We start from the raw sequence: 27632 nt of genomic DNA on the forward strand, positions 1-27632 counted from the left end.
GAAAGAACGCAAAAGTTTTATCATTTCGGTTTAGGAAAGGAAAAGGTCTTCTGTTATTGAAAGAGAGCTTTGATTTGATGAAAGTACAAAGAATTCGAGATATAGCAAGAGGTTTACTAACTTAATATAAGTGAAGACACACATATTGACAAAAACAACTAAAACTGTATATACAAATGGTTGATGGAGATAACTATTCAAAAGTTTTAAATCAGTTAATTTAGTCTTAAACTTTTTTGATAATTTGTCAATTTAATCTTAATTTTTTATTGTATTAATTAAGTATTAAATCTTATGAAATTTTTATCTATTTAGTGCTAAGTTTATTATGTAGATAATTAGTCAAATGGATTATATTTACAAATCGTTGAACAATTTTTCCATAGTCGGCGCTACTTGGACCGGTCAAGAACAAAAGCTATCTCTCCTTCAACCTTATTTACGGATGCCACGATTCATTCCTCCACGTGGCTCGGCATATCCGAAGTGGCCGGCATTTAAAGATTTGTCCATAGTTGACTGTCCGAAGGGACCGCCGTCATGTTAGAATAGAATAAAATAATTGCTTCGTTTGAATTCCCATTAACGAATCTGGAGACGATTTTTTCCCTTCCTTTCAACTCGAACGAGCAACTTCTGGGAGAATATTTCTTGCCGCAACTACAAAATCAGTCACTAAAAGTTAACCAAACATGACACCGTTACTGCAGTGAGTCGAGTGATTTGAATTCGGTTTGGATGTTGAAGATCATTTATTCATTTCTCCAATTTATCATCGGTCTCAAGAAACCTTGATTAGTTTGCGAGGATAGATATGAATTTAGGTATATCAGTTATGAATTCTCATTCTTATCGTGATGGGATAAAAATCATGGACTCGCTTAATGGATAGTGATTACAAGGCCTTGAATTCTATGTCTAAAAAATTACTATGTATTCTCCATTTAGTCAACTCTCTTGGTAAGATTTCCGTGAGTTTAATTTCTTTTGTCCAATCCTTGTAATTAGTTTTGAGCAACATCGCCTTCGATCACGTGTCTTTCTGATCCCTCGCTCATCAAAAATGCTAATGCCACGCCAATGGAAGAGATTATTGAAAGCTAAATAGCCTGGAAGATACAAGCAAAAACAAAAAAACAAAAACAATTGACAAGAAACATTCGCTTGCGGAGAGTCGAACGCGGTTGAAGACTTAAATGTCGACTTGTCGCTTTCGCCTTTGACTCCACAACTTCTCCCACTCAAGATCAATGAACACTATGGAACGCAGACGTGAGATGGTGATTATCAGTCAGTGGCCGTGAACAGTTCAAGCCACCTCCCACCGAGTAACACCGCACAAGCAACGGTTATGGAAATACACCGAGTAACCAAAGCTCTACGACCGCTCTCCCACCGGAATCTCCCACACAACCTGTTGTAGCTCAAGTCCGAGAACTGCAGCAGCAGATCCTTCATCGCCTCCGGCATTGCCCCATCAATCTTGTTAGGGTTAATGTCCAGCCACATAATGCTCTGGCTCAGCTCCACCCTCGATAGGTTGAGCTCAAACAGGTTCCTTGAGATGTCGATGTAGTCGTTCGTCTTGTTCACCCCGAACAGCAGCGACGTGTCTCCCTGCAGCCTGTTCCAAGATGGGTCCTCACAAAATTTACGCGAAAGCATATTGCTGGAGACCATTTGCCCAGATTTCTCATTCAGAAAATACAAAGGAATCAACCATTGGTGCAGCCCAAAGCATTGGAACTCATTATTAGAGCCTCTGCACATTATATTCCCTCAAGTCTATGTTTGCCACTTTCAAAGGTTGCCTATAAAATCTGCATGCTCATTCCTTCCAATTTGTGAGATTTGTAAGTGTGAACTTCAATTTTTGTCTAGCGGGTATTAGAATCACCGTATAAGCACTACGTTCTAGTTGGATTTCCTGGACGCTTTAATCCACTTTGGGCCTAGGGCTATTTCCTTGGAGGACTGCTCCCATTCAAGCCCCAATTCAATCCATCTTGAAAAGAGGCAAATTCCTTTGCGTCGGTTGGAGGGGGAGTATGTGCAAACTCCCAAAATTAGATGGGCAATTTGGCACTGACGTCCGGTCAAAAGTGAGAAAAAGAAAAAGAAAAAAAAAGAATAAGTAATTCACTTGTAATGCATCGCAATTTTTTTAAAAGGTATACCATTATCAAGTTAGTAAATTTGTTGTCCAGAATGTTTACATAGATACAAAAAAGGGTAAATCATAATTGATAATAACGCCATTCCCATAAACCACTTGAACCCAGAGCTAGCTGGTTCTCCCCGACATGATTCAACTGCCCGGTTCATACACAATATAGTTAAAGAACTTATCCAATTTCAAAGGACATTTTAAAAGTAAAAGGTATTATCATCCAGCCGGTTGGTATTAGGCCGGGCTGATCCATCGGTACAACAATGGGAATGTAGGAGTTCACTTGGTCCAATGAACATCCAAATTAACCCAAGCATAGAATGCTCCTTACCTCACACGCCACATGGGCTGTCATGCTATCTATTCCTGAGAGTTTCCAGGATAATCACGCATCGTCCTGTGCTTTGTACAACGTTGGGATGCAGAAGGCCCAAATGAACGAGAAAATTTCGACCGGAGGCGTGGGCCGGATACAACGGGAACGTTGTCTTATCTGTGCAGAGGAAGTACCAAAACAAAACTGCTGAACCAGCAGCCCCTTTGTTCTTAACCGAAAATGGAAAAGAAGAAGGCTCTGGTATGGACATGGATATGTATATACGGGGGCCCACCATCCAAGCTGTATACCAAAACCTTCTTTTGCACACGTTTGACCAGGGACGCAACTTGCCTTATTAGTTTGACTTTGACCCTTGACCCAACCCATATTATATTGTCTACAGCCCCCAGCGACAGCGAGCAGAGGAGTACAAATTTTTTAAAAACGTGGTTTTTTGTTTTGTTATATAGGTAAAGCTTGAAGGAACGTGTTGGCTTCTGATTCAATAGCTGCTCCTTCGAAAAAAACTGCCTATTATGGCTACTGTAAAGGGACCAATGGACGTGCATGAGTTTAACCGAGATGGAGATTTAATTCTGCTTTTGAATATACTAGGAAATTTAAAGGCCAATAGCTAGCTAGGAAGAGAGTGCTTAACGAGGTTTAGTTGATCAGTGACTAGTTAACGTATTAAGAGATATTAAATGAAAAGTTAGTCAATCATTTTTCTTCATATAGGTTTAGGATTTGAACTATTTTAGAAAAAAAAAAACACTTGAGACGTGTTAAGATATATTACATGGAAAGTTACTCAAACATTGTTTCTTATATAGGTTTAGAATTTGAACTCTTTTTTTCGATAAAACACTCAAGTTGTGTCAGGAATCTCAATATTGTCTGATGGCCATGAACCCAAGAGCATGAGCAAATGCTAGAAATGAAAAGAGGCTTTTTATTATTATTATTATATATAGTTTTTTTGCTAAATCTTTTAATGAAAATATAACAAAATCATATTTGATTCTATGGACAAGGCTGTTAATTTTAGGTAGTAGAGTTCAACAAAAGAACAACCAAATCATCAGCTTGAAATATGACGACGACTCACGTGGAGTTAAAAGAAGCATCGGGATTCAAAAGACAGTCCTTTCCTTTTCTGATCAAAGCATGGTTATCGAAGGTAAAAACAAGTTTACGAGCAGGTTTGCTCAAATCTTAAAGCATCGGCGATGTAGCTGAGGTCGGGTATAATAGTTTTGAGTTCTTGTAAGAATAACAGGTTTATTGTGAATCATAAATTTATAAATAACAGTTTGTTGTGAATCACAAAATTTTAAAAGTGGCTCCACAACAAGATTTACTCCTAGACTTTGTTAGTATCACAGTATTTGGGTTACTATAAGAATATGTAAAAATAACAGTTTGTTGTGAATCACAAATTTCTAAAAGAGTGGCATTACAATAATTTATAATTATTTGTTTTTTGATTTTTTGTGCTTTATAATAAACTATTATGTTAATAATAGATTAAAGATTGTCACATAATCATTTATCTTTGTTTTTATTATTGCTAATGATTTGTATATTAAAACATGGAACAATAATTCCACCGACAATTCTTCCATAGGTGGAAAAAATGGCGCATGCTTCTCTTTTAGAATTTTATTTTGTAATATCTATATACAGAAGAAATTATAAAATAGTTTATTCATTTGCCATCGAAATGAGTAGGCAATTGGCCTGCTTTAGGCATATGATTTTCACCCATAATTTAAACTTATAATTTTCACTCTAAAATTTGAAAACAAGATAAGGCATTTTAAGTTTCACAATTTCTACATGTCAAAGGATAAAGTCACCAGATTTACAAAAGAAAATTAAAAGTACAAATAATCTTAAAATGAGTTCAAAACGAAAAATCCCTCCCCCAGTTTCCACACACAACTTCCTCTTTTAAAATACGACTCTCCATGCCTCCTCCTTCCTCACTCATCCAAAACTCATGCCCCACCACCACCACCTTCAACAATGTCTCTGGCCCGCCTCCTCCTCCTCCTCCTCCTGCCCCTCCTCTCCTTCTTCCTCCTCCACCCCGCCTCCGCCGTCCTCGCCACCGGAGGACAAGGAGGTCCTCCTCGGCATTAAGTCCTCCTTCAAGGACCCCAACGTCCTCACCACCCGGGACCCGAACGTCGATTGCTGCCACTCGGTGCGCCTCAAGTGCCACCACAAGACCCACCGCGTCATCTCTCTTCTTCCTCAAATCCGACCTCCCGGCCAAATCCTCTGCGCCATAGGCGACCTCACTTACCTTCAAGACCTCACCCTCCACAAGCTCTTGAACTTCACCGGCCCGATCCCGAGTCCTTTACCAAGCTCAAGTACCTGAATTTCCCGACTCTCGGTGGCTCAATCTCACCCGGCCCAATCCCTTCCTTCCTCGGCCAGCTCAAGAACCTCACCTACCTCAACCTCTCTTTCAACAAGCTCACCGGCAGCATCCCTGACTCTCTCTCCACCATTCCCGGCCTCGGCTACATTGGCCTCAACCGTAACCAGCTCATGGGGAAGATCCCGACTTCCCTCGCCAACCTCAAGGGTAACAGCCTCTACCTCATCCTCTCCCACAACAGCCTCTCCAGCGAGCTCCCGGCAACCTTTGCCGGCATCGACTTTGGGAAGCTCGACCTTTCCGGAACAGGCTTCGGGGGACACATCGCTGGTGTTTGGGAGGAACAAGAGCACGTACCACATCGACATCTCGAGGAACCAGTTCGAGTTCGACCTGTCGAAGGTGGATTTTAATGAGAGCTTGACGACTTTGGACATGAACCATAATAAGATTTACGGGTCCATTCCAAATGCTGTGGAGAGTCCGGTTCTGAACGTGAGCTACAACCGGTTGTGCGGGGAGATTCCGGTACGTGCTCTTGTTGTGGTACATGCTCTTGTTCCTTTACTTCCTACATCTTGTAATGAAAATATAACGAAATCATATTTGATTTTATGGACAAAGCTGTTAATTGATGGTCGTAGAGTTCAATAAAAGAACAATCAAATCATCAGGCCATGTTTGTGAGTCGCGTTGTTTGCATTGCAAAATAAATCAGCTTGAAACACGACGACCACTCACGTGGAGTTAATGCACTGAAGACTTGAAAGAAATATAGGGATTCAATAGGCAGCCCCTTTACTTTTACGATAAAAGCATGGTTATTGAAAAACGCAAGTTCACAAACTGGTCCGCTCAAATTTTAAAGATCGGCTAGGCTCGGTTCTGTTTTTCACTTGCAGCTATCAAGAGGAGCACCGCACAAGCACCGGTTGTGGAAGTACACCGTGTAATAGAAGCTCTGCAACCGCCCGCCCACCGGAATCTCCCCGCACAGCCGGTTGTAGCTCACGTTCAGGAACCGGATGAAATAGCTAGTACGAGTACCTAGAGGGGGTGAATAGGTATATAAAAAAATTTCTCGAAGCTTGCACGATATTTAAACAATTAAAGAATTTGCAACTTGATTAAAAATTCAATCGCAAGACGAGTAAGGGAAAGAGAGAATTGAACACTCGGTTTATAGTGGTTCGGCTTGATTCAAGCCTACGTCCACTCTTACGCACCGACAGTAGATTGGCTGGATTCCACTATGATCAAAGAGTTGTTACTGTGTTGATCTTCCTTGATTTCTAGGTGTAGATGATCTACCACACTCGCTCAAGGCGTTACCAAGTACAAACACTCTCTGTGTACAATTTCGCTCGATCTCGACTAACAATCAAGGATCTTGAGGACTCTGGAATTTTTCTATCGATCACACACTTAAAACAACTAGAACATCTTCCTTTTATACTCCTTCATGCCATCATAGCCGTTGGCACTTACCAAAGGAATTCCTCCAATCTACCCGTTGGACGGAATCAATCAAGAAGATCATCCGAGCTATTTAAGGAATCGATGATAGCCCATCAATCTGTTCGCCCATACAATCGGGATCTCGGTTTCCAAGAATAGAATAATCCAAGATTATTTCGTCGACCATCGGATCTTCAATTGATCTTAGATAAGAATTAAAGAATCCGAAATGATTATCCAACCAAAGAATCTATTCCGAGAGGATAGAATCAAATCCTCAACCATAAACCTCGACTTTGGATTTTCTTCAACACTTTGGATTAGAAAGACTTGTCGGTGAGAATAATTTTGAGTCTTGAGTCTTGAGTCTTGAGTCTTGAGTCTTGAGATAACAAAGTCTTGAGACTATAAATTCTTGAGACTTTAACTATCGATATCCAGGACTTAGGGCGATAGAAATGTTTTGTCGGCTTCAAAATATTAGGAAAGATTTCTCCAACAATCTCCCCCTTTTTGATGGTGACAAAACTTTCTTGAAGATTTGAACAACTTTGACCTGCAAAAACATTTCTCAAGCAATATGGCTAACTCATAAAGATTAATAAACAACCGGACTCTGCATCCACAAAGCAAATTGGTTAGTCTTTCATGAGTAATACCATGTAACAATACTTGATATAAATGCAACCAGTCAAGCATCAAAATCCACAACCAATTCAGTCTAACACTCAAGTTCAAGTTCTCAAGTCATACTCAAAAATAAACATAAACACAAAAGTCACTTCAAATAAAGTTTTAAAATAATGTTTGTTCAAATTGGTTCCTCCCCTTTTTGTCATCATTAAAAAGAGGGTGAGAAAGGAGTCATGTACGCTTGGGAATGCGCACGATCTGGAAATCCCCAATTGACTTGGACTACTCCTTCGAGCTTCTTCGGATCTTCTCGCAGATGAGCTACCTCTTCTCTCTTCGCATTGGCTTGAAGTTGCGGAGCGAGGTCTTTGTATTTATCTTCCGAGAGGCGAAGATGCTTATCCGGATGCTTCAAAGCTTGGATTTCACAGTCCGAATATATATCACAGTTACGCATTTCCGAAGAATAAAAATGATACTACAAAGATCCGAATCATCCGTCCGTGTGCGGCATTAGCTTTCTCGGATGGTGTGTGTGCGAACGATGGCGCTTCGAACGGTGCAGCGATTTGGAATCGTCGTATCATCTTCTTCGAGCAATTGAGAGACCCGAACGTCTTACGGGTCTTAAGGAGATTGTCTTAGATCTTCAGCGAGCATGAGGTGGAGACCTCTCTTGCTCGCTAACTCCCCTGTCTCTAGGACATCGAAAGGGGAAGAGTGATGATCATGCTCTTGATTTCCCTTCTCTCAGTTTATCAGATTTGTTCTTTTTCTTCTTCCTCAACTTCTTTCTCCTTCTCTCTCTGTTCTTCTTCTTCTCTCGCTCCGCTGAAGTTTACGTCGGATAAGACACAGAACGTCTTGTTCTTGTCGGTCTTTGGAATAGTGGGATCTTCATCATCTTCATCCTCATCCTCATCCTCATCCTCCCGGGATAAGAGTTCTTTTCCTCTTTTTTCGAAGAAGCACCAATGGCCTTCTTTCCTTTCCCTTTTGAAGACCGACTTTGGAGATTTCACTTTGAATTTCTCCATTGCCTTAGAGAGTTCTTGCAGACGCATCTTCATTAACATTTTCAGCCCTACCACCATTTTATCACACGGTCGAACACAAAAAGTATGTGGCGTTCAATATTCGATGTCTCTGAAGATCTTGGTCACCGAGACCCGGGATAAGGCAATTGTCCTTTGTCTTTTGACACCGCTCTGTACATATGGAAAAGAATAGTGTGCGGGAGAGAGAACTTCCGTCTGAGTTGATCGCATACATCAACTTTGCTTCGAAAGAGACACGAAGTCTTTGAAGTAGACTTAGGTCTGAGACAATTGATCACAATCTTGTGAAGCACAATGTTGATGGCATTCATCTGGAATAGATAATTTTCTTATCTACATCCCTATCTTTGACAAGATCCCGAGTAGTTCGAGCGGTGAGACTTTGATTGGGAGATAGCGTCCCGTTCAACTCCAACTATGTCCGCCAACATATTCACATCTACCACATAGACTTTGTCTCGAACATTTGAATGAAATTCTATTCGCATCCAAAAAGCTAAGATTTGAATAGAAATAAGCGGTCGAGATGATCATACCCGTCGTAAGTCGGAAGCGAGAAAGTCTCAAGTTGAAGCAAATTCAACTTCTCTCTTAGGTTCAAGTTGATGGAATCCGGAAGTCAAAATCGACACTTCTAGGGTTGATTACCCCTCTTTCAACAGACATCGTAATACACTTTTTCTTGATCCTTGGATTTAAACAAATCCATCCGATTTCCTTTCACCTTTGCCGCCACACCCATTTTAGGGTTAAATTCAAGGAACATTTTGTCATCATCGTTCCCGTCAATCGATTTTGTCTGGCATACGAGGATCTCTTGGAATGTTCGCAAGTGCTTCCTCTGCTTTTCCTTTCGGGCAATTCCCCATTCCTCCATTTTCTTCAGAAAAGATACTCATTCCCATAATTTTTGTCCTTAAGGAAGTCATCTATATAGTTCAATGGAGTACACTGTGCTTTTCAATGCACGATAAAGTATACAAAAAGGAGGGCTTTTGAACTCTTACTTGGGTCGGCATCCTCGATTATCTCTTCTTCAGTTGTGACTTGCACTTTGTGGGGCGGGAGATGCTTGAATGACGTGGAGGAGAGCGAATCGGACTCTGTCGCCGACTTGGTAAGTCTTCTTCCTCGGTGAGATCGAAATGTGTCGGTCCCTTCTTCATTCTTTGTGGTCCCCGTTTGCGATTCTTGATGATTTCCTCGAAGACGACATCTTTCTTTGTCTATTGAAGGATTCCTTCACTTGCTTTCCCAAGAAAAATGACCACTTTCTCGACGATGAACAAAGAGTAGAAACAGTATCGAGAGGAGAGTGCTTTTTAGGGTTTTGAAAATTAGGGAAAGAAAAAAACTGTATATATATAACTCAGTTTTTGAAAAAGGAAGTTCAATCGGTGCAAGGAAAGTGAACGATTACTTCTTTTCAAAATCGATAACTGCCAAAATTATTAAGCAAAAGATCGTACATTTTCGAGTTAATTATAACTAAATGATAATTAGTACCTTTTAGATGAAATACAACTTATAGTCTTTAGCCATGAATGTCTCGAGTCTCGGGACTTAGAGTCTAAGAGATCGAGTCTTAGAGTTGGTGAGTCTCTAGACTTTAACTTCTTCAAGCTTCAAAATGTTGAGTCTCGAGCGGATAAAGTCAAACCGGCGATTCTTCTCCAAAGGCTTTGTGAATATGTCCGCTAGTTGACTTTTGAATCAACAAATTGAATCGAGATTTCTCCATTTTGAATATGATCTCTAATAAAGTGATGTCGAATCTCAATATGCTTTGCTCTTGAATGAAGGATTGGATTTTGGTGAGATTTATCGCCTTTGGTGTTGTCACATCGATTTACGTGCATGAGTCTTCAATGCCAAAGTCTTGTAGGCTGTTGTTTTATCCATAGAATTTGCGAACGGCTTCCAAGAGCTACATACTGCATACGTCGTTGAAAGAGCTACGGTGCTTTGCTTCCTCGAAAACCAAGACACCGTCTGTTTCCAAGTAGTTGACAAGTTCCAGAAGTGCTCTTTCTATCGACTCTGCAACCGGCCAGATCTGCATCTGAGTATCCTAGAAGATTAAAGTCTCCCCTCTTTGGATACCAAAGACCGATGCTTGAAGATGAAGCAACGTATTTGATAATTCGTTTCACGGCAATGAGATGTGATTCTCTAGGATCCGATTGAAACCTAGCACGAGATACAAACACTAAACAAAATATCGAGTCTAGAAACGGTAAGATAAAGAAGTGAACCGATCATGCTCTGTACAGCTTTTGATCTACTTTCTTCCCTTCTTCATCCTTGTCTATCTTCTGAGAACATGACATTGGTATGTCGATCTTTTTGCATTTTTCCAATCCAAACCTTTTGACAAGATCATTCGCATATTTTTCTTGATGGATGAAAGTTCCTTCCTTCATTTGTTTCACTTGGAGTCCAAGAAAGAATGTTAACCCTCCCATCATACTCATTTCAAATTCATCTGCATAGACTTAGAAAATTTCTTGCAAAGACTTTCATTAGAGGATCCAAAAATAATGTCATCAACATATATTTGAACAAGTAAAAAGTTTTTGTTTTCCTTTTTGATAAACAAAGTAGTATCTACTTTACCTTTGACAAAACCATTTTGTAATAAAAACTTACTTAGTCTGTCGTACCAAGCTCGAGGTGCTTGCTTTAGACCATACTGAGCCTTTTCGATCCTCAAGACGAGTCGCTTCTTTGGGTCTTCAAATCCAGGCGGTTGTTCCACATAAACTTCCTCATGGATAAATCCATTTAGGAAAGCACTTTTGACGTCCATTTGGAATAACCTGAAATTTTTGTAACAAGCAAACGCAAGTAATAGACGAATAGCTTCTAACCTTGCAACGGGTGCGTAAGTCTCGTCATAGTCTATTCCTTCTTCTTGCGTATACCCTTTGGCCATGAGTCTCGCTTTGTTTCGTACGACTTTTCCTTTTTCGTTCATTTTGTTCCTGAATACCCATTTGGTTCCAATAACAGTTTTACCTTTTGGTTTAGATGTCAATTCCCAGACATCATTGATTTTGAACTGTCTTAGCTCTTCTTGCATAGCTTCGATCCAGCTTTCATCAGATAAAGCTTCTTCTATGCTTTTTGGTTCAATTTCGAGATGAGAGCCACGACACTAGATTCTTCATGCCTTTTGATCTGTGCGGATTCCTTCATTAAGTTCGCCAATAATAAGATCTTTGGGATGACTGGATTTGTGCTTCCGGTTACCGGAGTTGATGATCTCTTTCTTTATTTGATTCTCCATGAGCGTCTTGATGATGGACTTCCGAATCGAGATGCTTCTTGAGATGTAGACATTTGAAGATCTAGAGCGGATTCGGTCTCTTCGTCTTGAGTCCGGCCGGATTCATCTTGCACTTGAGTCTTGGAATTTGACATTCATTGATTCTTCCACGGACTGGCTTTTTTGTTGTAGACTCGTAGGCTTTGCTTGATGTAGAATATCCAAGGAAGATGCCTTCATCGATCTTTCTTCAAACTTACCAACTCGATCATTTGCATTTTTCAAAATAAAGCATTTGCAACCGAACACATGAAAGTATGAAACAATAGGCTTCTTACCTTTGAACAATTCATAGGGGTTTTGTCAAGAATAGGTCTTAGAAAGACTCTATTTATAATATAGCAAGCGTTGAAACGGCTTCAGCCCAAAATCGTGAAGAAATTTTACTTTCAATTAAAAGTGTTCTAGCCATTTCTTGAAGAGATCTATTCTTTCTTTCCACAACTCCATTTTGCTCTGGAGTATACGGAGAGGAAAATATGTGATTAACACCAGTTTATCACGAGAATTTCGTAAAATCTTGATTTTCAAATTCACTTCCATGATCTGTTCTTATACTAGAAATAGCACATCCTTTTTCATTTTGAACCTTTTTAGCAAACTTTTCAAAGTACGAAAAGGTTTCGATTTATTTGCAAGAAAATATACCCGAGGTAAAACGAGTAATCATCTACAATTACTAGACAATATTTCTTACCTCCAATGCTCACGTTCTTGTTGGTCCGAAGAGATCCATATGAAGCAAATCTGTATTACATGATTAGTAGATACATGATTTATTTGCTTAAATGAATTTCTTACTGCTTTCCCGTGCATGGAGTGCATAAAAATCGACTTTTGGTATGGCGGTTTAGGTAGACCTCGAACAAGCTGTTTTGAAGAGATTTTGGCTAATTGCTTCTTGTTGATATGGCTAAGTTTTCTGTGCCATAGAATTGCTTCATCTTGAATTGAGATTAAGCATTGTTCTTCATTTGGCTTTACATCAAGGAGGTAGATGTTTCCATGCCTTCGACCCATGAAAGACGAGTCGAATCTTTGCTAATTCCAGACATATGCCTTCTTGAAAGAAGATCTTGTAACCGTATCACACAATTGGCTAATCTTTGAGTAGATTGTAGTTGAGTCCTTCCACTAGAGAGACATTGCTTATTGTGAGATTTCCAATTTTCGCAATTCGAATCCCACAATACTTCCTTTGCTATTTCCTCCGAATGAAACTTTTCCACCATTTACTTTAATAAGCTTTATGAAACATTTTGAGTCTCTGTCATGTGTCTTGAGCATCCGCTTGTCAAGATACCACTTTACCTTCTTTTTGACGAGACACGCATTCAAAAAAGAGTCTCAAGCTTTCTTTGGTACCCAAATTTTCTTGGGTCCTTTCGTGTTAGTAGGATGAGCATTATTAGGCCATACTCTCTTAACGACTTCAAACCATAGGACACTCTTTTTCAAAATGATCTTGTTACACTTAAAACACCTTAAAGCATTTCGACCTACGGGCTTTACAAAAACTCTTTTGAAATGATTTTTATAAGCCTCTCTCGATGGTCTTTTCTTTATTCTTTCTTTTACTTTCGGAAAATCAATCAAAGGGATTGTTTCAGCTGTCATACCTAGACCCGACTTATTAAAGTAAGGTCTTTGGATTGAAAGGACTTTTTCAAGTTTTTTCGGACCCTATTGAAAATTTCTTTGAAATATTTGATAAATCAGTTTTAAGAAAGCATTTTCTTTTGAAAGATTGTCTTTACTTTCTTTAAGAGTAGAAACATTCAAGTCTAAATTTTTTTACCTTTTCTTCTAAAATGTTTTCCTTTTGTTTTAAAACTGAGTTTTCCTTTTTAAGTTCGGAAATCCTTTTAAGAGAAGTCTTAAGACTAAAACATAACTCATCAATATATTTAGAGACTTTGACAGGGATTTTATAATCACTTACCTCAAATTCAGTCCGAGTCGATCCAGTGCGAGTCGATTGTGCCATTAGACACGGGTTGGCATATTCCTCATCACTCTCTTCACACTCTGTATCGCTCCGGTTTCGGCTTTAGAGCTTTTTCGAAATTTCTCAGCTTTTCCTCTTTTCTTTTTCGAAGAGGACAGTTGGGTCGATGTGTCCCTTCTTTTTACATTCGAAGCAAACTACTTCTTTGTTTGGTTCCTCATCATCAACGGACTTGGTCTCGCTGTCTCGAGAACTTTGTTTCTTTGGGATGAACCTTCTGCCTTTTCTATTCAGTTTTCTGAATCTTCTTATCATGAGGGCGAGCTCCTCATCATCCATATCATCTTCAGAATCTGCATCATCGAATCATCATTTGATTTTAGTGCAATAGATTTCTTACCTCTTGGATCTTCGTCTTCATTAATTCGTTCCACTTCGTAAGGGAAGAGTTCCAATCGGTTCGTCTACGAGATAATGGCATGATTCTTTGCGTCTCTCTTATTGAAGTCTTTATATGATTCCAATCCTTGGAGAGTCCACGTAGAAGCTTGTTCACCTTCATGGGATCAGAAATTTTTGTCCTTGGTTCTCAAGACCATTGACAATATCGTAAAACGACTAAACATGTCGGTTATTGATTCTCCCGGTTTCATTTTGAAGGATTCATATTGACCAAGAAGAATGTTAATTCTGGTCTCCTTCACTCGATCGCCCCTTCATAAGTGATATGTAACTTTGTCCCGGACTTCTTTTGCTGTGACACAAGAAGATATTCATATATTCAGTTGGTGACAAAGCACAATATAAAGAATAAATTGCTTTAGCATCGAGTGCTTGTCTCTTGTTTATTTCTTCTTGAGACATTCCGCTGGTTTCAACGGTTTCTTTTCCTCTTTCGGTGATTGATGCAGCGGCGGGTGATTCCTTTTTCCACTACGTCCCATTCCAGAGGATCCTTTGATCGTAGGAAAGCTTTCATCTTGTTCTTCCGGATGTTGTAATCCTTTCCATCGAGTAGGGAGGTCTGGTATTGCTTTGCCCCTCCATCAGCCCCCGGTGCTAGCATACTAGCCATGGATCTTTTACTCGAAGTAAAACACTTCAAACAAAGTAAGAACACGGGCTCGATACCAATTGAAATAGCTAGTACGAGTACTTAGAGGGGGTGAATAGGTATATAAAAAAATTTCTCGAAGCTTGCACGATATTTAAACAATTAAAGAATTTGCAACAGTTAAAAATTCAATCGCAAGACCGAGTAAGGGAAAGAGAGAATTGAACACTCGGTTTATAGTGGTTCGGCTTGATTCAAGCCTACGTCCACTCTTACGCACGGACAGTAGATTGGCTGGATTCCACTATGATCAAAGAGTTGTTACGGTGTTGATCTTCCTTGATTTCTAGGTGTAGATGATCTACCACACTCGCTCAAGGCGTTACCAAGTACAAACACTCTGTGTGTACAATTTCGCTCGATCTCGACTAACAATCAAGGATCTTCAGACTCTGGAATTTTTCTATCGATCACACACTTAAAACAACTAGAACATCTTCCTTTTATACTCCTTCATGCCATCATAGCCGTTGGCACTTACCAAAGGAATTCCTCCAATCTACCCGTTGGACGGAATCAATCAAGAAGATCATCCGAGCTATTTAAGGAATCGATGATAGCCCATCAATCTGTTCGCCCATACAATCGGGATCTCGGTTTCCAAGAATAGAATAATCCAAGATTATTTCGTCGACCATCGGATCTTCAATTGATCTTAGATAAGAATTAAAGAATCCGAAATGATTATCCAACCAAAGAATCTATTCCGAGGATAGAATCAAATCCTCAACCATAAACCTCGACTTTGGATTTTCTTCAACACTTTGGATTAGAAAGGCGTCGGTGAGAATAATTTTGAGTCTTGAGTCTTGAGTCTTGAGTCTTGAGTCTTGAGATAACAAAGTCTTGAGACTATAAATTCTTGAGACTTTAACTATCGATATCCGAGACTTGGGCGATAGAAATGTTTTGTCAGCTTCAAAATATTCTGGAAAGATTTCTCCAACACCGGAGACTCTACACAGCCTTTGGAATGGACCCGTAAATCTTATTATGGTTCATGTCCGAGGGTCGTCAAGCTCTCATTAAAATCCACCTTGACGGGTCGAACTCGAACCTGGTTCCTCGAGATGTCGATGTGGTACGTGCTCTTGTTCCTCCCAAACACCAGCGATGCGTCCCCGGCTTTGTTAGGGAAGGTCGAGCTTCCCGAAGTCGATGCCGGCAAAGGTTGCCGGGAGCTCGCCCCCGAGGCTGTTGTGGGAGAGGATGAGGTAGAGGTTGTTACCCTTGAGGTTGGCGAGGGAAGCGGGATCTTCCCCATGAGCTGGTTACGGTTGAGGCCAATGTAGCCGAGGCCGGGAATGGTGGAGAGAGAGTCAGGGATGCTACCGGTGAGCTTGTTGAAAGAGAGGTTGAGGTAGGTGAGGTTCTTGAGCTGGCCGAGGAAGGAAGGGATTGGGCCGGTGAGATTGAGCTAGGCGAGAGTCGGGAAATTCAGGTACTTGAGCTTGGTAAAGGACTCGGGATCGGGCCGGTGAAGTTCGAGAGCTTGTGGAGGGTGAGGTCTCGAAGTTAAGTGAGGTCGCCTATGGCGGAGGGGATTTGGCCGGGGAGGTCGGTTTGAGGAAGAAGAGAGAGATGACGCGGTGGGTCTTGTAGTGGCACTTGAGGCGGTACCGTGGCGTGATCGACGTTCGGGTCACGAGGTGGCGAGGACGTTGAGGTCCTTGAAGGAGGACTTAATGCGAGAGGAGGACCTCCTTGTCCTGCAGGTGGCGGGGACGGCGGAGGCGGGGTGGAGGAGGAAGAAGGAGAGGAGGGGCGGGAGGAGGAGGAGGAGGCGGGCCAGAGACATTATTGAAGGCGGCGACGGTGGGGCATGAGTTTTAGATGAGTGAGGAAGGAGGAGGCATGGAGAGTCGTATTTTAAAAGAGGAAGTTGTGTGTGGAAACTGGGGGAGGGATTTTCGTTTTGAACTCATTTTAAGATTATTTGTACTTTTAATTTTCTTTTGTAAATCGCGACTTTGTCCTTTGACATGTAGAGATTGTAAAACTTTAAATGCCTTATCTTGTTTTCAAATTTTATGGTGAAAATTATAAGTTTAAATTATGGGCGAAAATCATCTGCCTAAAGCAAGCCAATTGCCTACTCATTTCGATGGCAAATGAAATAAATTATTTTATAATTTTTCTATATACAAATATTACAAAAAAAAAATCTAAAAAGCGAAGCTTCCATCTATAGAAGAATTATCGGTGGAATTATTGTTCTATGTTTTAATATACAAATCATTAGCAATAATAAGAGTAAAGAGAAATGATTGTATAATGGTTTTTAAATTATTATTAAAATAACAGTTTATTATAGAGCACAAAAAATCTAATAATAAATAATTATAAATTATTGTGAGGCCCACTATTTAAAAAAATTTGTGACTCACAACAAATTGTCATTCTTATGGTAACTCGAATATCGTTATACTAGTAAAGTCCAAGTGTAAATCTTATCCGTGGGCCCGTGCTAAACCCAACTTTGAAGTAAGAGTTATTATGGATATAGAGATCCCACCGCGTGTCACAACTCAAACACTCTTGGATTCATTTGGCCATGAATAGACGTTAATCTCAACATCACCACCTATTCTTTCCTTTCTTTTTTATTATTATCTAAAGATGAGGACATGAACAAATTTAATTTTTTTTCATCACATGGAGAGTACAACTATCGAACTAAGTCATAGTCATCAACCCCATGTGGATCAATAACACGAGTACTAAGGGTATGCAATTGAACTGGTTCTATCCAGAAATTGAGTCGGATTGCTCGAAAAAATAAGTTTGGGAATTGGCTCCTGGATCCAAAAACTTGAAACTAGTGGGAGCTGGACTCCCGATTTCAAGTAAAAGAACCACGTGAGAAGTGGATCGGTTTTGGAATTGGTTTTATAAGCTAAAAGCAAAAGCCCTAATTTCTATTTCTAACCTTAGGTCCTCAGCCCTCTACTCGTGTTGTCTTTCCTCCTCGTATGGCGACCCCTCACTAGTCACCACCATCGTCGTTCGTCTTTCCTCCAACTCTCCCATTTACACCACTGCTCGTAGCAACCCAACTCAACCTCAAGCCACCATCATCGCCCATCAATCCTCTCTCAGTCTCTGTTTGTCGTCTCTCTCTCCTTTTTTTCTCTTTACGCACGACAACCCTATCTTTGCCTCTCTCTTTCTGTTGTGGCTCAGCAACTCCTTGGACAAATAGGGTAGGTTTCAGAACCAATTCCAGGGCATACAACTGGGAATTGTTTATAACAAGGTAGGTTCCTACCAACCCTGGAACTGTTCACTTCTTCTAACGAGTACTAATCCATCCTTACGTTGAATTCAAGTGCTAATTTTGACTCTCACTATTTTTTTTTTTTAATTCTGTTCATCTTAAGTTACGATGTTGATATACAGTAAGACCGCTAGAGTTTTATCATTTGGGCCGAGGAAAGAAAAAGGTCTTGCTATCATTGAAAGAGAACTTTGATTTGATATATAGATTGAGAATACAAAAGTACGAGGGTTTGGGATATGGCGAAGAGGTTTACTACCTTAATGTAAGTGAAGAGACGCCCGTAAATTACGACCCGTAATGACAAAATCAACCTAAAGTGTATGTACAGATAGTTGGCGCCGCTTGGACCGGTCAAGAACGAAGGCTATCTCTCCTCGAACCTTATTCCACGGATGCCACGTTCATTCCTCCACGTGGTTCGGCATATCTAAAGGGACCAATGAAGGGAGGCCTGCGCCGGCGTTTAAGATTTGTATTAGAATAGAATAAAATCATTGCTTCGTTTCAACTCGCATTAAAAAAAAAAAAAAAAAACTCGCATTAATGAATCTGAAAGATGATTTTTTTTCCTTCGTTTCAACTAGAACGTGCCTGTTCCCTGTTCAAAAAAAAAAAAAAAAAAAAACTAGAACGTGCCTGTTCAAAAAAAAAAAAAAAAAAACTAGAACGTGCGACTTCTGGGACAATATTTTTTTCTGCAACCACAAAATCAGTCGCTAAAAGTTAACTGAACATAACGCCGTCACGGTGGTTGGTTGGGTGGTCCGAGATTTAATTTGGATGTCGAACATCATTGGTTCAGTCATCCAATTTATCCTTGATCTAAAAAAACGTCGGTTGGTTCGCATGGATGGGCATATGTTTAGGTATATTGTCGGTTTTCGATTCTCTTTCTCATCATGGGGTAAAGATCACGAGCTCGCTTAATGGACAGTAATGGATAAATTAATACGAGGCCTTGAATTCTATCTCTAAAAATTTACTATGTATTCTCACATCTAATCGACTCCCTTCGTAAGGTTCTTTAGTCCAATCCTCATAATTAATTTTGCGCGTCACGGCCTTCAATCACGTCGCCCTCTAACCCCTTGCACATTAAAAATGCTAATGCCACGTCACCATACGAATTGGAAGTAATAATAGTGGGTATATCCATTAACCATTGAAAACCATCTTCTGCGAAATGCAGAGAGGCAGACAAAGAAATTATTAAAAGTAAAGGCCCGTTTATTCCGGGACAGGTCAAGCTTCCCAAAGTCGACACTGGCATGGCCGGGACCTCGCCGGAGAGGTTGTTGTGGGAGGGGAGGAGGTACATGTTGTTCCCCTTGAGGTTGGCAAGAGAAGTGGGATGCTCTTGGTGATCTAGTTGCGGTCGAGGCAGATGTAGCCTAGGCCTGGGATGGAGGATGTATCAATTTGGTATTGACATACGGTCAAAAGTGAGAAAAAAAAGAAAGATAAGTAATATACTTGTAATACATCACGATATTTTTTTACATATCATTACCAAGTTAGTAAATCATATGTTTAAATTGATTATAATAGATAATGAAAACAATACATCATAATAACGTCATTCCTCAATTAGCTATGTTCATGCCCGATATAATTAAAGAGCTTATTTTATTTCATTAGGGCATTTTAGAAGTCAAAGGTATTCTTATCGACTCGGATCACATATCACCAGCTGTCAAATTTCCCTGGACTAGGGTCGGAATTAGGTCGGGGGCCGATCCATCGGTACAACGATGGGGATCGTGGAGTTGATTTGGTCAAATGAACATCCAAGTTGACCCAGCAACGCATGCTCCTTACCTCACGCCTCCCCGCCTCAGGGTTGATATCTTCTCGTTCATCTGGTCCCTCCGCATCCCAACGTCACAAACACCCACACGACGCGCAATGCCCTTGTCGCAGAGGTCCTGCAAACGCTCACGAATAGATAGGAAAACAGCCCATGAGCCCCAAAGCGTGGCCCAAAAATGACGGAAAAGTCGTCTGATCTGTGGAGATTTCGAGAAAATATCAAGTGGTCCCCGAGTTGCCACACACAACTTCCTCTCCTAAAATACAACTCTCCACGCCTCCTCCTTCCTCACTCAATTAAAACTCACCCCCCACCACCACCACCTTCAACAATGTCTTTGGCCCGCCTCCTCCTCCTCCTCCACCCCGCCATCCTCTGCCACCCGGAGGACAAGGAGGTCCTCCTCCGCATAAAGTCCTCCCTCAACAACCCCTACCTCCTTGTCTCCTGGAACCCGGACGTCGACTGTACTGCCTCAAGTGCCACTACAAGACCCACCGCGCCATCTCCCTCTTCTTCCTTGCCTTCGACCTCCCTAGCCAAATCCCCTCCGCCATCGGCGACCTCACTTACCTCCAAGACCTCACCCTCCACAAGCTCTCCAACTTCACCGGCTCGATCCCAGAGTCCTTCACCAAGCTCAAGTACCTGAATTCCTTGAGACTCAGCTGGCTCAATCTCACCGGCCCAATCCCCTCCTTCCTCGGCCAGCTCAAGAACCTCACCTACCTCAACCTCTCTGTTGGGAATAACGGATCCCTGAAAACCGGATTCGACACTAAATCGAACCCCTAAATCAATGCGGAAGACGAAGCCCGGAAAAACACGTATCACCGATCGTAAAGCACACACGGTTCGAGCGTACCTTGTTAGCCACAGATTAGACACCAATGCCGATAAGAGGAAGAGAATTTGTCCCTTGTTCAATCCGATTCGATCCGACGACGCCTTGAAGGGGAGAAAAAACGTGGCCTTGTGTCTACTTCTTGTTCTTTTTGGAGGGAGAGAGCGGGGAGAGGAGAAGACGTACGTTAATTTCCAACGGTTGTCTTCTCTCTCTCTCTCTCCTCCCTTTTATACCTTCCCCCATCCACGGGCCCTATTCCCATGGGCCGGGCCTTTTGGGCCCAGCATGGGCGGACGGGCCTTAAGCCCATCACCAATTAAAACCATCATCTCCCACTCACACATGGTGGGCTGAACATGATTCTCTTTACCTCTCTTCAACATTCATACCGGTGAATAATCCGTGCGACCAACATACTTTGAGAGCTGCCATATATATATCCGTTAGGAATATATAACAGTTCATAATGGGCATCACACTCAGAGTAGATTTAGTATGCGTACCCTAGATCGATCGATCACATTTATATCTCTCTTGATCTCTTTTAAACAATGATATATATATTGTATTCACAATTATGATTATCCCAAAGACAGTCATAATTGGTTAACCTATGAATACAAAACTACAATGTGATTCTCCAAAATCGATCTTCCTCTTTCCTTCAAACTCTCAATTTCGGTTCAGACTTGCTTTTCTAGAAATGTCCAATTAGATCGAATCAACTCATGACCATTGGCTACACCCTAAGATAGCAAACACTAAATAGAAATCTTGAGAATAAGTAAGAGTCATGAGGGGACAAAAAATTGAGGAACTCTTTTCCTCAAGAGTCTCACACGTCATAAAAAGTTGAGATCAAACTTTTTTTTTGCCACTCTTATTAGTCGTCTCATGTATACGCAGTATGAAATACGTATTACGGTATTAACTTATTTCCCATGGAGCGTATGTCTACACTTTTAATACCGTACATATGATAGTTCAGACATACCTAATGTCTAACTTGAGTTCACGTATCTACTCAATCATAAAATTCATCAAAACTCACATCTGGCATCATAGACAGATAAAGTAAAATATGTGGGTGATTTTACTTTCGGACATAGTTAATATTATGTCCTCATCTTAACACTTAGTTAAGGCGACATACGTATTTTAAGCTTGAGCTCTCGATTATCACCTAGATAATAAGCTTAAAAATAGTCTCATATCTATCTATCACATAGTAAATAAATGTGATTACCCGTGTGAGTGGGCTAATCTTATATATGTCCGACATACTTTCTCAACTTAAAGTAATGCACTGAGCATTAAGATGCATAAAGATCAAACAAAGATTCATAGGCATTAATGATGAAAACACAAATTCATCATATGTGAACACTTAGGGAAAATTACAATATTCAGTACATCAGTTTCTACGCAATCCTAGAGATTTCATATAGCCACAAAACACATCTCTAGGTATTGGCTTTTCCATACTGCTACCATTCTATGCGTAGTATGTACTCTAAGTTCACATCTTTTTGTGCAATCATATCTTTGACAATATTATACTTGGTATCTATAGGTTTGGTCTTGCCATGATATTTTGGATCTTTGGTGTACGCTTTTGCTGCTTGGCTATCACAGTTGACCAACAATGAATCTGCAGCACTTCAAATAACACCTAAATGATCCAATAATCTCTTAAGCCAAACACCTTCTTATACTTGCTACGATAATGCCACGAACTCGGTTTCCATCGTGGACAAGGCTATACACTTTTGTTTCTTACTGCTCCAACATTCGGTAAGAAAACAAATCAAGAGGTAGATTTTCTTTCATTTAAATCTCCTCTTCAATCAACATCTGAATAGCCTTTGAGTTGCAGATCATTTCCATAATAACTCAACGTATAATCAGCAGTCCCCTTTAGATACCTTAGTATTCTTTTAACGGCTTTCCAACGTGCTTGACCTGGATTGGATTGGTATCTACTCACCATTCCAACTGCAAAACATAAGTCGAGGTCTTGTGCACATCATAGCGTACATCAAGCTCCCAACAACACTAGTATAAAAAACATGTTTCATTTGTTCCTTCTTTGTGGAGTCCTTGGACACAGTCTATGGCTCAATCCTTCACCTTTTGCAATAGGAGTGTCTATGGGTTTAATATCCCATATCCTTCAATTCAAAATTGGAAGACAACCAACTTTTGATTGTATTGGCAAACTCCATATTACTTCCGGCAATTAGTATATCATCAACATATAATGATATGATCACAAATTGATCATTGGATCTTTTGATATATACATAATGATCCTCATCTATCATTGTAAAGTCATATGCCATTATGGCATTATGAAAAGGTATATATCATTGTCTTGACGACTGCTTAAGACCATATATCGACCCCAAAAGTCGACATACCTTTTCTTCTTGGCCTTTCATTATGAAACTAGCAGGTTGTTCCATACATATATTTCTTCATCTAATTCTCCATTGAGGAAATGCAGTCTTTATATCCATTTGATGTAACTTAAGATTCATACTAGCCACTATTGCTAGAATAATGCGAATCGAGGTAAATCCCACTACAGGAGAAACTGTATCTTCATCATTAATTCCTTCCTGTCGATTATACCCCTTCGCCACAAGGCGAGCCTTATGCCTTTCTATTGAGCCATCGGCATTTCGCTTTATTTTGAGAACCCACTTGTTCCCAATAGCTTTGCGTCCTTTTGGAAGATCAACCAGTTCCCAGACTTGGTTTGATTTCATTGACTCCATCCCCTCTTTCATTGCATAAATCCATTTTTTTTTTTTTCTTACTAGGGCAATTGAGCCTCAATAATATTTCTTGGCTCATCCTTATCTCGTGGAGCAATTATAAAAGTTTCCCCTTCAATGTCAAAACGTCGACGGGGAATACTTTGGCGACTTGTTCGTTATATGGGAGATTGTACACTTAGCACATCATTACCCATTATGCTCCCACTCAGATTAGATAATGACGATATCATCTCATCATGTGGTTGTAATCGAGAATGAGTTAAATTCAATTCATCACTTCTCATATTACTCCCACTTGGATGAACTCCATTAATATCATTATCTTGATCCAAGGTTTCAAATAGGGGTAATCTTCCCCTATTTCGCCATTCTTAGGAAATTCATCCACTAAGAATGTGACATCCCGTGATTCAAATTCAGTTATACTCCCACTTTCCTGCTCATCTACGAATACATACCCTTTCGAGTGTTCGGAGTATCTCATAAAAATACTCTTCTTTCATTTAGGATCCAATTTCTTAAACTTGTGAGATGACTCATGAGTATAGGCAGCACAACCCCATGGCTTAAGAAAACTTAAGTCCGGTTTTCTATCTGTCCATAACTCATATGGAGTGGAACTAACTGATTTGGAAGGCACCCGGTTAAGTATATAGGCAACAGTTAACAACGCATCACTCTAAAAAGTGATATGTAAGTTAGCATGCGCCATCATGGATCTAACCATTTCCAGTAGGGTTTTGTTTCTTCTCTCTGCAACACCATTTTGTTGAGGAGTATATGGAATAGATAACTGTATTTCTATTCCTTTTCATCACATTATTTTCTGAACTCATCAGATAAATATTCTCGACCTCGATCTGATCTCAATACTTTTATTTTTTTGTCTAATTGATTTTCTACCAAGTTCATAAACATTTTGAAACAACTTATGCTTCAGATTTATGAGAAATCAAATAGACACATCCGAATCAGTATAATCATCTATTAAAAGTGATGAAGTAAACAGTCCCATGCCTTCCTCTCACATTCATTGAACCACAAACGTCATAATGGATTAAATGCAGAGGAACGTCAGCTCTTTTACCTTTTCCAAATGGTTTCCTTGTCGTTTTCCCTTCTAGGCAATGCTCACATATGGGCAAATCGACTTTTTCAATGTTGCCCAACAAGCCCTCTTTGGCTAGTCTATTCATACATTATTGGCCAATATGACTAAGTCTAGCATGCCACACATTCACATCATTATCATATGAAGTAGAAGACGCGAAACAAGGGAATAACATATATTGACATCACCACGGTCAACATTTAGTACAATAAAACCATCTAGAAAGTGACCACAATCATAGTAGTTTGTATCCAAATACAAATCTACATCGTTATTACGGAAGTTCACACTAAAACCAAGCTTAACCAACATTAAAATAGACACTTAAATTTTGATGAATCTCCAGAGCATTTAGAACATCATGTAGGAACAAGGTGCGCCCACCACACATGTTCAGTTGGTAGGTGTCAATCCCTTTCACTTCAGCTCTAGAGTTGTTTCTCACATAGATCCACTTAGTTCCAGTTGGTACTCGTCGGAATTCCACGAAGGATTCTCTATCCTTCGCTACATGGTCTGTCTTTCCTGTATCTACAGTCCACAAAGGATTGGTTCACCCAATTATTCAGAACTTGACATATAATCAAAGTTCTCAAATGTACAAGAGGTGTTTACCTTCTTTGGCTCACGACAGTTGCGAGCATAGTGACCTTTATTGTCACAATTGTAACATCTCACCCTTGACATTTTCTTCACTTGAGGACGTTTTTCTCTCTTGTGTTGGTTAACTCTTGATCTCTTGCACTAAGGACTTGATCCTTTGCATTCCCACATATTGAACGAATCAATACATTTGCGCTTAGAGCTCAAAGCCCTTTCTAAGCTAGAACCAGCATTGCAAATATCTATTTTCAGCTCACATGCCGTCAAGCGGTCCTCTACCAGCTCAAGGTGGCGCACAACATCCTCAAGATCTTCCATAACATGGTCAAGAGCTTCTAGTGCTTCTTGCTTTTCCAGCACATATTGAATCTTCATATTCAATATTTCACAATTGTTGCCGTTCATATAAGCAATTATGTTCTTAGTTGCTGAAAATAACGATCTAAACACATCAGACATACATGCACGAATAATTAATGCCTATCATTTATGCATCCCTATTTGCATAGACCCATCATATTAATGAATAATTTCAAGTAAGGTTTCAGAATCAAAAGGTCACTACGTTTCCAATCATCCTCCAAAAATCCTAACTTAAAACTATTATTAATATAATTGTCTTATGCAAAATAAATTCTATGAAGTTACATAATACTTCTAAACTACCCACAGCTAATTACCCACAGCAATCAGCAATAACAGAAAGCAACAGATAATTTACATCTAATAAAATAATAATGCTTTCAACTAATACAACAATTCATTACAGTAAGTAATATATCCAAAAAAAAATATCAACATAGAAAGAGATATTCAACACTCAAGAACATCTCAAACTAATCTAAGAAATAATTAGGGAAAGTCCCTTCTAATATATCAGTCAAAACATCTGAGAAAACTGAAGGCACATTTGCCAACCATGGAAAAACTTTTGGAGAGCTCTCATGTCACCACCAAGGCGCATTCACTCTGCGCCATGTGGTGCTCAATCTAAGGGTTGAAGTTTTGGCCAACTCAATCTATAGTACTCTCTTACAAAAGCTTCCACTAGCCCCTGTAATCCGGGACCACGTTGATCTCCCATAGCCGATCTAACACTACTTGCCATTCAGGTGGAAGAGTATTCATCAAAGCCGGCACTTTCTCAAAATCCGGCATAAGATAACCATTCCGATGATTTCTGTATCATCGATTGACTTTGACCATGTGTGATACTAAATCACCATCAAGCCACCGATAATCGGCTAACTCTTTTATCGGCCTTTTCGGTCTAGCTCTTCCTTCGTCCGTTCTTGGGATTGCGGTATCCGTGCATAACGCTTCATAATTCCTACAACGAATGCGAATTCAAATGGATCACTTATAATCCACAATTAAACAAAATGGAAAATACATAATTTTTCATGATTCATGCAACAAATGCGGAATAAAAAATGGATTACCTCTAACTCACCGATAATCAGCTAACTCTTTTATCGAGACCTTTTTTTTTTTTTTTTTTTTTGGGTCAATGGTCAAAGTCAACAGTTAACGGTCGTCGGTCAACGGGTCAACGGCCAAGTCGTCGGACCGGTCAGACCGAACGGACCGATCGGATCGGTCGGGCCGTCGGGCGGTCGGGCCGGATCGCGCGAACCGCCCGCACGGTGCAGCGTGCGGCGTGCGCGGGCGACGTCATGCGGGCGTCGGCCCGGCACGAGCCGCGCATGTGCCCGCGTCCACGGGTCGGGTCGGGTTGTCGATCGGGTCGCCGACGGGGACCGCCCGGCTAGCCGGCGTCGTCATTGCGACGTCATGCTAACGTTAGCACGCATTGGTCCGTCGACCGACTCGTGCCAGTTCGCCAGCCGTCGACGCCCATGTGCCGGTTCGCCGCCAGCGCGTGTGGCGCACATGCTGGCCGATGCCAGCGCTTTGGGCGCGTGGCGCCCACGCACATCGGCTTCTGGCCGCGCGTGTGGGCGCGTGCGGCGTCTTCCGGCGACGCACGACATGTCGCCGGACTCGCCTCAACGACCTCTTTCACCCAGGTGCCTTCAGAATTTGATTTCAACTTACGAAAACTCAGAAAAATGGCCAAACGGCGCTCGGGTGTTGGGATTTCTCGCCCGATCCGTACGGCCGAAGTTTTTCGCGAAAATCAATGAAAAACGTCAAACAAGTCGGGAAAAACGTGAACTAGGGCTCACGATACCAATGTTGGGAATAACGGATCCACGAAAACCGAATTCGACACTAAATCGAACCCCTAAATCAATGCGGAAGACGAAGCCCAGGAAAACATGTATCACCGATCGTAAAAACACCATGGATTCGAGCGTACCTTGTTAGCCACATATTAGACACCAATGCCGATAAGAGGAAGATAATTTGTCCCTTGTTCGATTCGATTCGATCCGACGACGCCTTGAAGGGGAAAAAACATGTGGCCTTGTGCTTCTTTGTTCTTTTTGGAGGGAGAGAGCGCACGGGAGAGGAGAAGATGTACATTAATTTCCAACGGTTGTCTTCTCTCTCTCTCTCCTCCCTTTTATACCTTCCCCCATCCACGGGCCCTATTCCCGTGGGCCGGGTCTTTTGGGCCCAGCATGGGCGGACGGGCCTTAAGCCCATCACCAATTAAAACCATCACTCTCCTTCAACAAGCTCACCGGCAGCATCCCTGACTCTCTCTCCACCATCCCCGGCCTCGGCTACGTCGGCCTCGACCGTAACCAGCTCACCGGGAAGATACCGGCTTCCCTTGCCAACCTCAAGGATAACAACCTCTACCTCCAT

At 40.9% G+C, this 27632-nt stretch overlaps 2 pseudogenes; one reads left to right on the forward strand and one right to left on the reverse strand.

The window, feature by feature from the left end:
• Positions 1-3656: 3656 nt before the first annotated feature.
• Positions 3657-5535, forward strand: LOC120287065 (annotated as a pseudogene).
• Positions 5536-5773: 238 nt separating this feature from the next.
• LOC120287066 lies at positions 5774-27632 on the reverse strand (annotated as a pseudogene).

This window comes from Eucalyptus grandis, chromosome 1, assembly GCF_016545825.1.
Source record: "Eucalyptus grandis isolate ANBG69807.140 chromosome 1, ASM1654582v1, whole genome shotgun sequence".
In the NCBI taxonomy this organism is placed as follows: domain Eukaryota; kingdom Viridiplantae; phylum Streptophyta; class Magnoliopsida; order Myrtales; family Myrtaceae; genus Eucalyptus; species Eucalyptus grandis.